Consider the following 11,506-nt stretch of genomic DNA (forward strand, 5'->3'; position numbering starts at 1 on the left):
GTCACAGCACCGGGTGGTAAGTAAAATTTCCCCAGGGTCAGAGTACACTTCCTCCCGAACATACTGCAGTAGTATAAAACTTCGCAAAATCTCTGAGTGGCGTTAGCCACAATGTACACCTGGTAAAGGAAAATGCTTTCACAGATGCCAATTCAAAATAAATTTAGGGCTCCTTTTACTAAGCTGCAAAAGCGGTTTTAGCGCATGCACTGGACGCTAACGCCACCATTGAATTGGCATTAGCTCTAGCCGCATAGCGTGGGGGTTAGCGTGTGCTAATATTCTGCGTGGGGGTTAGCTCACGCTAATATTCTGCGTGCGCTAAAAACACTATCGCAGCTTACTAAAAGGAACCCTAAATATTTATTGCACCATAATAATTCACAAATTCTCTTCCGAAGGAGACCCAGATCAAAGCGCTTCCCATAAATCTAAAGTGCCTTTCATGTATTTAAGGTCATTGTAAAACCATTAAAAACATATTCAATTAAAATGCAACATTTGTTATTGTAATTTTTAAAATTCAATTAAAATCACTTAAAATTTCTTAACTCCCTCTATCAAGTAAAGTGCACAAATAATTTGTTTCTTGTGTCTTTCAGATTTTCATTCAGAAGTTTAATAATATTAAAAGAATATAGTTCCCCTGTTGCAAAACTGTATATTAACAATAATTTTTCAGAAGGTTTTAGGTTGCAACGGGGGGTTAAACAAGGATGTCCCTTATCTCCTTTGCTTTTTGATATTGTTTTAGAACCCTTGTTATTAGCTATTCAACAGGCGGAGGAGATTCAGGGTATTCCCTATAAGGATCGAGAATATAAGGTCTCGGCTTATGCGGATGATATTTTGCTCTATTTGAGAAATCCTGAGACAACCATTCCATGTTTACTTAAAATGATTGAGAAATTTGGGAAATTTTCAGGTTATAAGATAAATTGGTCTAAATAATTCTTCCACTCAATATTCATTGTACAAAGGGTTTGTTTGATTCATTTCCTTTTCTTTGGAAGGAAGATGGAATAAAGTATTTAGGCATTTGGATTAAAAATACATTGGATGAAACAATGAAAATAAATGAAAAATCGTTATTACAGAAGGTTACGGAATGTGTGAGCAATGGAATCCTTTACACCTTTCATGGTGGGGGAGAGATCAAACTATCAAGATGATGATTTTGCCTGTGGTTTGTTATCAGATGGGTATGTTGCCGGTATATTTTCAAGGGTCCTTTTATAAAAAATTAAATAGCATTCTTTTAAAATTTATTTGGCTGGGTAAAACTCCTAGAGTGGCTTTGGTATCCTTACAAAGATCAATTTCAGAGGGAGGGGTAAATTTTCCCAATTTTTATAGGTACTATCAAGCCTATATTTTGCACCAGGGTATGTATTGGGAACTCCCAGAACTCATGGAAAAACTAACAGATTGGTTGTGGTTAGAATGGCAACTCATGTCTCCATTGCGCCTGTGCCATGTACTCAGTATCAAAATGCCTAGCTACAGTAAAGATAATAGAATACTAGCCGATACATGGAAAACATTGTGGTATGTAAGCAATTTAACAACTATTCCAATTTACAAATCTACAAATCAATCTATATGGGTAAACTCCAAGATCCAAATTGGCGGAGAAAGGCTAGTCTGGAAGCATTGGATGATAGCAGGAATACGTATATTGGATGATGTTATTTCTAATGGTACTATGCTTGAATTTTCACAGTTGTAACATAAATTTGGACTTAATAAATCAGAAAATTTTAGATGGTTACAACTGAAGCATGCCATTCAGGCGGGGTTCCCTGATTGGAAAAACCTTAATAATCATTATAGTATAGAGTTTCTAAGTTTTCAGGCAGACTTCTTGGGTCACCAGGCCACTCAGTGGTACAAAGTATTAAATGGATTTACTAAAAAGAAATTAAAAACTGGTCTAAGAGATATTTGGAGCATTGAGATTAAGCATGAAATTACGGCATCTCAATGGCCACGAATTTGGTCTTGGAGGATGAGATGTACAGTGTCGGCATCTACGAGACAAACTTGTTTTTTTCTGTTGCATAGAGCATTATGGACCCCTGTTTGGTTGCAAAAATTAGATAGCTCTTTGTCTAATAAATGTTGGCACTGCCATCTAGAAGCAGCATTTATTGTTTCATTGCCCATTTATTATGAATTTCTGGATATCAATTTGAGACCAAATTAATAATTTATTAGATAACCCAATGGCATTATCCTATGATACTGTGATATTTGGAATGGAAATGAGAGCAAAAAGTCAGATTTCTGCGAACAACAATAAATTATTACTTATAATGACTGGTGTTGCCATTCAACAAATTACATATAATTGGAAGGATTGGAGAAGATTAAGTTATAATTTTTGGTGGAACTCTTTATGCCATATCTATAAAATGGAAAGATTTATTGCAATACAGCGGGGATATTTTAAGAAATTTTAGGATGTGTGGAAACCATTAACAAAATATTGTACAGATTAGTTGACATTATTTCCCTTAAATTTATCAGTTTAAGAGTGATGGGGGAGGATATTTTATTATTACATATTCTATAAGATATTGGAATATATGGGAGGGAGGGGTGGAAAGGGGGGTAGGGATAAGAGTTTATGTAATGTACCAATGATAGCTTGTAAGTGATGTATATATTGTTAATGTGATTGAACATATATAACACTTATTGTAATTTTGAAAATGAATAAAGAATTAAAAAAATAATAATACTAAAATAACTTTTCAGATAAGTACCATTGTAATATACTTTCCACCTTGTCAACAACTAATTTTCATATATGCAAGGTTACTTTGTGTAAAATTATTTCTTTCTTTTCCTCACAAGTGTAATGTTAACAAGGAGACCCTTTATACAGGTAAATATCCCCTTTCCTGCTTCTTTTCTGTTTTCTTCACTTTTTTATCTAGTGTAGTTTTCTTTCAACATTAACTTGTTTAACATAATGTTATGTTTCCTGCAGGAATTAAAACTTCTTATCAAAGACTCTTCAGGTCAGATAAATATCCTCAACCAAATGAAAATTTTGGATGTGTGCACACACACAAAAAACCCTCTTACATTGAAACCTTTGTTCATCGGGCCCTTCATCACTTACCAGGAAATCCTTGCTGGACTGTTGCACTGGAATGCCACTGGTGAAATGCCTGAACTAGAATGCCGGGGCCTCAGTATCTGTACTACCTACTATACTGCCTTAAAGTAAATTAAGAGGCAGCAAAACCCTCACTTCCTCTGTGTGTGTTACTTCAGTGTCTTCTTAGGTGAAAAAGCCCTGTATTTTTATCTGTTTCAAAATAAAATTACCGTATTTTTCGCTCCATAAATGGGTGGAAATCTCGGTGCATCTTATGAAGTGAAGGTACAAATTGTTACCCTCCTCCCGAACCATTGTAAAACCTGCCCACCGCCGCACCACCTTTCTAAACCCACCCGCCCACTGCTGTCGCACCTCCTTTTTAAACCCACCCACCCACCCGCTGCACCTCCTTTTTTTTAACCCCCCTGTTCTGTCCGCTCGCTGTTCCTCCTTTTTTACTTGGTGGGCCAGCGTCCAGCCAGCTTCTCATTTCCTGGCCAGCGGCAAAACAAATCAGCAGCAAGGCCATCAGGCGCAAGCTTTACACTTTCCCACTTGGCCCCGTGCTGCTTTCCGATTGGCTGCCATAGGTTCTCGTGGGACTTGTGAAAACGTATGGCAGCCATTCAGAAAGCAGCATGGGGCCTAGCGGGAGAGTGTAAAGTTTGCTCCTGATGGCCGCGCTGCTGATTTGTTTTGCTGCTGGCCAAAATGAGGAGCCCAGATGAGCGAAGGCTGCTGCGGCAGGCAGGCAGGGAGGGAGCAAAGCCGACTAGAGCTGATGGCAGAATTTTAAAAAGGTACGGGGGGGGGGGGGGGGACTTGCCTGAGGCTGGCTGGCTGGTTTGGAGCTGGCTGGCCTGGAGCTGGCTGGTTTGCCTGGAGCTGGGGCTAGCTGACTGATTTCGGGCTGGCTGGCTTGGGGCTGCCTACCATTAGACATTCTCACCACTAGATGTGCCCTGCACCCTGGCCCAGCCTACCACTAGACTACCAGAGGGGGAACAAGGGACAGTGCACACCATTTGGTTAAGAATTTTTTTCTTAGTTTTTCCTCCTCTAGAGGTGGGTGCGTCTTATGGTCAGGTGCATCTTATGGAGCAAAAAAATACGGTAACTATAATTCCCTAAGCTAAACCACCAAGTATGTGGATATCAAAAATGAATTTATAACCACCAGAAGCCACAATAAAATTCACACAATAATAAATTTAATTTCAGCAGCTACCAAAGATCACAATTCTAGGAAAGTCACAAATAACAGGCCTTTTTCCCTTTACTCCAGTTAAAAACAGAGCATTCTTTAAAACCTTGGCTGATTAACAGTGCAGCACATCTCAGCACACAAGCACTGCTTCAGCATTCTAAGTCAGTTTTTAAACAAAAATCCTCTCCTTCTCTCTCAAACTTTAGGAAATCCACAATATTACTTCAGGTAATGAATTTTAAAATATTGCTTTTAGACGCCAATGTTTTAGGTCTTAGCTTGAGAAGAACTCATTAAGGATAATCACGTCTTTAAAAAAAATCTCTTCTAGGAACTTTATCTTTCCAAATTTTTCAAATGCAAGACAATTTTTCCTTACTTCTTTGTTCTCTCTCACACTGTCTCTCTCTTTTCAAACTATTTCTACACAGAAATTTCCAAACTACTTAGAATAATACACCAAATTCTGTTAAAAATAAGTTTAACACCACCAACTGTAATTTTTAAACTGTTCAGGCAGTTATTGTACTACAAAGCCTCATTAAGGGAACCACTGACTTCCAAAATATTTTTTATCAACATTAAAATTTCTCTAAATGACCATGAAAATTCATCAAAAACCTTCTCCAACTGACTTCTCTACAGACTATCTTACTCTAACAGTTTTTCAATCAATTACTGGTATCACCCCCAAAAATCTCCTGAAATCCCTACTCACACTACAGCATCCTCACTGCTTTATATCCAAGTCCTAACTGACAAATGTTTTTTTTTCTTCTGGAACTCTCACATGTACACTCTTCTATAGAACTCATACATTCTGTTCACATACACATTAACAGGCACGCATATGCACCAAACCTCATAGCTTTCAGCAGCCTACCTTTATCCCTCTGACCAACTGCATTTACAGCTCCAAGAACCCTAAAAATTCAGCTACAGCCAAAATAATAAGGCTGTGCTTGTATCCCTCTCTTGTGGTTTCATGTCTCCGCAGGCCCGAGGAGAGGTGGGTAAAGCCAGTACATCATTCCAGGGCCTATGAAGCTCCAGGGGACCCAATGAAGCCCAAGGTTATGACAACGCAGCCAACATGTCAGGAAAATATAAAGGTGCACAAGCAAGAATACTTGAGCAATGTCCAACAGCTATATTTTCTCCATGTGGATGCCACACACTCAATTTGTGTGGAAATGATGATGCAGAAGGTATTCCTGAAACCATAACATTCTTTGGAACTATACAAACTGTTTATAACTTGTTTAGCTCTAGTCCACGTCGATGGAAAATTTTGCAAAATCATATTGGCTGTTCTCTTTATGGCATATCTAGTACACGGTGGTCAGACCATATTGAAAGTGTGAAGCCCATCTGCCTGGCATCAAATTAGCATTAGAAGACCTCTTTAAGCTGAACCTAACTGCCAAAACTAAAACAGAGATTAATGAAACTTTGTCTTATGTGACATCTGTGACCAGGTAAGACCTGGACTGGAGTAGCCCAAGCCCTGACATGGGTCATTCAAGCCTCAGCTGAGCGGTTGAATGAGGCATGGAGGGGTAGAGGGGTGTCTGAATCAAAATAAAAGATCCAGTACAGGTGTTTAGTGTGAATTTTAAGATTACTTTATTTTCTGGTTTTATATTGTAGTGAAATTCCAAAAACATACAAACAGAAACTCTCATTGGTGGCTAAACAGCCTGTTAGACCACCATGCTTTATTCACTACTAAAATTCAAGCAAAACACACAAAAAAAATAACTTTTCAATTTCAGTCCTGGAACCTGCAACCTGCTTGTGGTTCTCCACAGTTCTCCTGTGATTATGAAAATTCAGAAATAGTAATTCTTAACTAATTACATCAGAAGCAGTAATTCCTGATCCTTCTGGTATTCTTAATTCAATCAGAGGCAGTAATTCTTAACTCTTCTGATATTCTTAATCTTGTGAGGCAACACCACCTTATCAGAAACAGCATTTTTAATTTCCCCACACTTTACTCTGTAATCATGCTCTCAAACAAGCATGACTCCTCAGGTTCCATTGCAACATCATTTACCAGCATTTCATCTGGCATTTCTGTATCAAATTCATCATTACCTTCAGAAGAATGATTAGAAGTTTCAGACCTGAGGTTTACTCTTTGCTTTCTGTGGGGAATGCTGGCTTCTGTCCTCTGATTCCTGGCTGGCACAGGTCTGCTTTTCTCCAAGGATTCAGGTATCCTGTAGGCTTGTGACTGTCTCTCCCTCTGCCTACTTTGGCCTAGAGAACACACTCTTTTCTCTAGCCTGGGCTGATTGCCCCTCAAAACACCTGTGGTTCTCTGGTGCTTTGCTAATAAGCCTGGATAGCTTCCCTGCTCATTAACCCTATCCCCAGCAGAGCTGATTACAGGAGCTAATCCCTTTGTTGGTTTTGCTATCACCTGCCTGGTACATGCTGGTCCTTGTAGTTCTTTGCTTTTAGCATTCCCTATATTAGAACTAGGCAAGTATAATCGGGTCCCTTTTAGGTTGCCTTTCACTGGGGATAAATTCTGCAGGGCAGTTTCCCTAACCCGCCTGCTTCTAGGGGTAGGTTTAGGGATAGTTTTAGATCACTGCAGGGTTTCTTCTAGCATGACAGGACTCTCCATGTAACACATCATTCATTTGTTTGATAATGTCTGTTGTATGGTACAAAATATTAGTTCCCAGTTGATATCTGTAACAAAGTTATCCAATCTAGAAATGCAACACTGGATGTTGAAGTGTCCAACATAAAAACCTTGATTTCAGAACTGCCAGATCTCCGCAACAGCTGGAAAAGTATATGGAGTGAAGCTAAGCATGTTGCTTCTAATTTACATATAGAAATTAAACTACATGGAAGTCGTGGTGATGCAAAACGCAAAAGGAGGTTCCATGGTGAAGATGCCAAATTGTCACAACAACATGAAATGGATGACTCTCCTGAAGAAGCATATTTCAAAAAGTCTGTTTTCTGTGTGATGTTGGATAATGTTATTGGTGGACTCACAGTTTGTTTCAATGTTGCCGTGAACATTTCTGAGAAGTTCAGCTTCCTCTGGAAGTACCTAACAATTCTTGTAGATAAGCTGAAAGAAAAATCAAAATCACTGGCAAATCAATATCCTGCTGATTTCAGTGAAGATCTTGTAATAGAGATGACCGAGCCTTTGCACCATTGCCTGGACATTGAAGCCCTGATTCTGCAAAGTGCGTCCCGATTGTAGGCAGCTGTAGGTGTCCTACAGCTGTCTAATCAGCCAATTGAGAGGCACATTTTCTTAAAAAAATGCTCCCCAGGCAGGCCGCCTATATTGAAGGCGCCTCCGGGAGCCTAGTGAGGCTCGCAAGCCCGCCTAAGCTCTCCTAAGGCTAGGCGGTAGCCTTAGGCAAACCTAGGCAGCCCTATGCGTCTCCCTAGCAGAGCGGGAGACGCTTACAATTTAGGCTAGCAAAATGCTCCTATAGTGGGAGGGGTCTTAGGCACCTGGACCAATCAGGCCCAAGGATCCTTTGGGTTGGGAAGGGGAGCGGCGGGCCTACCTCACCTCACCTCATTTGGATGGAGGCGGGCCTGCCGACTGGACAGTGCGAGGACCTGTCCAGCCAACTTGCAGCTGAGCCCAAGGGGGGTTCCGAAGGGGTTCATTTGGGGGGGGGCCCAGCAGGAGGGGTTGGGCACCCTCCTGCCGGCAATCTTTAGGGGGGCCATTGGGAGATCCAGCAGGAGGGGTTGGGCACCCTCCTGCTGGAGATCTTTGGGCGGCTGTTGGGGAGGGGGATGGTGCATTTTGTTTGGGGGGTTGTTGTGGGGGGGTTCTGTCAGCAGGAGGGGTTGGGCACCCTCCTGCCATGATTGTCGGGGGGGGGGGAAGACAGGAGACTGGCGGCCATAGTCATGGCCGCTATACTAATCGCGGCAGGGAGATCCCTTGCCACGATTAAGTATAACGGCCACATCTAAACAAACCCGATTCTGTAACCAGTATCTGCAACATGGATGTCGATTCACAATCGGGTTTACTTTGGGCAGGTTTTGTTCCGATTCTGTATAGGACGCCCGGGACAGGCGTCCTATACAGAATCCGGGCCTGCGGGTTCTCTCAGGCTGGATGGAGAATCTAAAAAGAGGTCTGGAAGAGGGCACAGAATTCAATCTTGTAACTTTCTCAATCAACCTCCAGCACCCAACGATCTGTGTCTATCTGTGCCCAGACTGTCCAGTAAGCCAACAGCCTGCTCCCTATCTGGGTGGGCGGGGGGGATGGGGGAAGCAACTGCTGATCTGGTGTCATTGTGATTTCTTGGAAGCTAGAGAAGGGTGAGAACCAGAGACTTTCTGCCTTCTGCTCCCACTGAACCTCTGTCATGACCCCTGAAAGGACCTCTTAGACAGCCTCTGGAGGACTCAGAAGATGCTGAGTCCAAAGCTCCTGCCCCTCCTGTGTGCTTTGTGGCACACGGATGCTCCTCAGGTGATCATCCAGCATAAACTTGGCATAATACAGGGGTAGAAAGGCCTGAGGGGTCGATCCCTATCAATTTTAAGCAAAATCAAAGGGTTTTGAGACAGATAGAGGCTTTAGGAAAAAATTTAAGATGGCCACCGCCAGTGAACTTATGAAACATAGAAACATGATGGCAGATAAAGGCCAAATGGCCCACCCAGCCTACCCATCTGCAGTAACCAAACACAGCCAAGGAGCTCCCCTGAAGTTCAACAACAACAGGAAAAGGGGTTTGGAGGAAGGGGACCCTAGCTTTGGCCCCAGGAAACCTCAAATTTGACTTTTCAAGACCTCCCCCTGGTTTACCCCAAAGGCCGTACTGTGCCATGTGGTGCCTGCCTGCCTCATCTCAGAAGTACAGCTGGAACAAATGGAAAACTCTGCCTCACAGGTTTTTTCTAATAATCCCAGTCAAGCTAGGAAGGATCCAGCCTGTGCTCTAGCTCCTGATAAATCAGGGATATGAACAGCTACTTGGGTACAGCCCCCGAACTCCAAAAATATTACATCACACTGGGTAGACATGTGTCCCTGAGGGCTGATCCTGTTAGCAGCAGACTTTAGCTTCTCCCAGGCAGAGGTCCTAACAAGAGGAAAAATTTGGGCAGCAAGCCTCAAACTTAAAACAACAGGACCCCCCCCCCCCCAAATAAATAAATAAATGAAACTACAGATCATAAACACATCTGAGCAACTTGCTTGCAGAAGAAAATCTGAGGGGGCAGGAGCAAGCCTACTGGAAAGGAGGTGGAGTTGAAAGATGAGTGATATCATTCTGCAAGCAACTTGCGGGTTCAGATGCATAACCCTAGTGTTCAAGACTACTAGACACATTGCACTAGAACTGCAGTTAGGCACACAAATGCAGGCATTCTATAACACTGCACATAAATTCTGGGATCACCCTTGACCTGCCCATGCCCCTTCCATGGCTACACTCCCTTTGAAGTTGCATGCTATGAAATGTAGGTGTGCATGTTATAGACAGTGCATAGAAAACCAAAAAAACTCTGTGGAGTGACGATGTTATAGACAGTGCATAGGACAGATCCATGCATAATTCTTAATTATTACCAATTAAGTGTTTTTAAACACCAGTAGTTGATTGATGGTGCCTAACTGGCTAATTAGTTTAGGCACAGATCTAGATGACCTATACAAAATCTGGCAGATGCTGAGCAGCCCTAAGTATATGTGGAAAGTGTTGACCAATGCTGATCCTATGGACATCCAGTATCTATGCCACCCTCCACCTTCAATATTCAAAGCTGTTTAACTGGCCAGAAAAGGCAACTGACCGATTAAATAGAATTTCCTTGTCCAACCGTGAATATTTAGTGAGATAACTGGTTAGCATGGCTGAATATTTACACTCAGCACTGAAACTTAACCGGCTATATCACATGATAACTGGCAATATTCTGTGCTGGACGGCTAAGTTTAGCGGGTAAATCGGGACACATAAATAGCAGGCCAGCACTAAATATTCACTTGGCTGGTTAAGGCCCTCCTTTACTAAGCCACGATAGAGGTTTCTACCGCAGCCCGGGTGGCTAAATGCTCCAACGCTGCTCTGATGCTCATAGGAATTCTATCAGCATTGGAGCAGCGTCGGAGCATTTAGTTTTTTGAGCCGCGGTTAAAACCACTATCGCGACTTAGTAAAAAGGGGGGTGGGGGGAGGGTAAATTAGCATCAGCTAAAACCTCAATGCTGGTCACCAGAAATGACCCAGCCCTGAATATCCTGGGTCAGTGCTGACCAGGGCACTTATGCAGGCTATTTGGATTAAATTAAGACAGCCTTGGTCATTCTAAATTGAACTGCATAGCTATACAAATAGCAGCTGAATATCACAGCATTTGTCTGTAGAGTTCGGCAGAATGTCCATGCTCTAACCTGGCACTATTCAGAGAATGTGGGGGGCAGTCTGTAAGAATTTTCAGTATCGCTATATGGATAGTGTTGATGAAAGCTGATGGCTGGAACTCTTGCAGATCACAGCTGCTATTTTATGGCTAAGTGCTTTTGAATATTGGGCCATTATAGTTTAAAATGGCAAACATTTACCAGGAAATCCAAAAAAATCAGACCAGAGAGAATATAAACTATAAAACAAAAATTCTCACATAAAAATATATAATTTACTAGAGAATTAGTACAAGAATACATTAAATAAAGAAATATATATGAAAGTGCTCAGTGACGTGAACAAATCAAATAGCCACAGGGAGGCTGGGGATAGTTCCACTTATGACATCATCGCACATGCCCTACCTGCCTCTATTATCTGAAAAGTCACTAATATGACATATCTACAAGAAAGTACGTGTATAAACAAAAAGCACACTTATCTCTGTCCTTGTAGATTTACCAGGTACAAAGCACAAGGAACTACTGTCTGGAAAGTTTAACATGTATCCAATCCTACAAAATAAGATTTTCCGTGACTACATTCCACCTTCTTAACTAATGAATAGCTATCCTCTTTGTAAAGGAGTAACATGATCTCTTTAAAGCACACGTTTCTCTTACTAAGAAGCAGCAGCAAATGACTCTTCCAATGTTAAGCTGCTGCTTCTTTCCTCAGGTGGCATCAGAATCTACCTCTAGATCAGTGAATCGCAAACTGTGTGCCGCGGCGAGATTCAAAGTGTGCTGCAAGACG

General features: G+C 41.7%; 1 protein-coding gene across 1 annotated transcript in view; it reads right to left on the reverse strand.

Annotated features, from left to right (window-relative positions):
• THBS2 (thrombospondin 2) overlaps nt 1–6,558 on the reverse strand; it is a 285,177-nt gene extending 278,619 nt beyond the window's left edge. Inside the window, exon 1 of the mRNA XM_033937149.1 lies at nt 6,420–6,558. The gene's annotated coding sequence lies outside the window, so the exon portion shown is untranslated. The remainder of the gene's footprint in view (nt 1–6,419) is intronic.
• Between the last annotated feature and the right edge of the window lie 4,948 nt (nt 6,559–11,506).

Source organism: Geotrypetes seraphini, chromosome 3 (genome assembly GCF_902459505.1).
Source record: "Geotrypetes seraphini chromosome 3, aGeoSer1.1, whole genome shotgun sequence".
Lineage (NCBI taxonomy): Eukaryota > Metazoa > Chordata > Amphibia > Gymnophiona > Dermophiidae > Geotrypetes > Geotrypetes seraphini.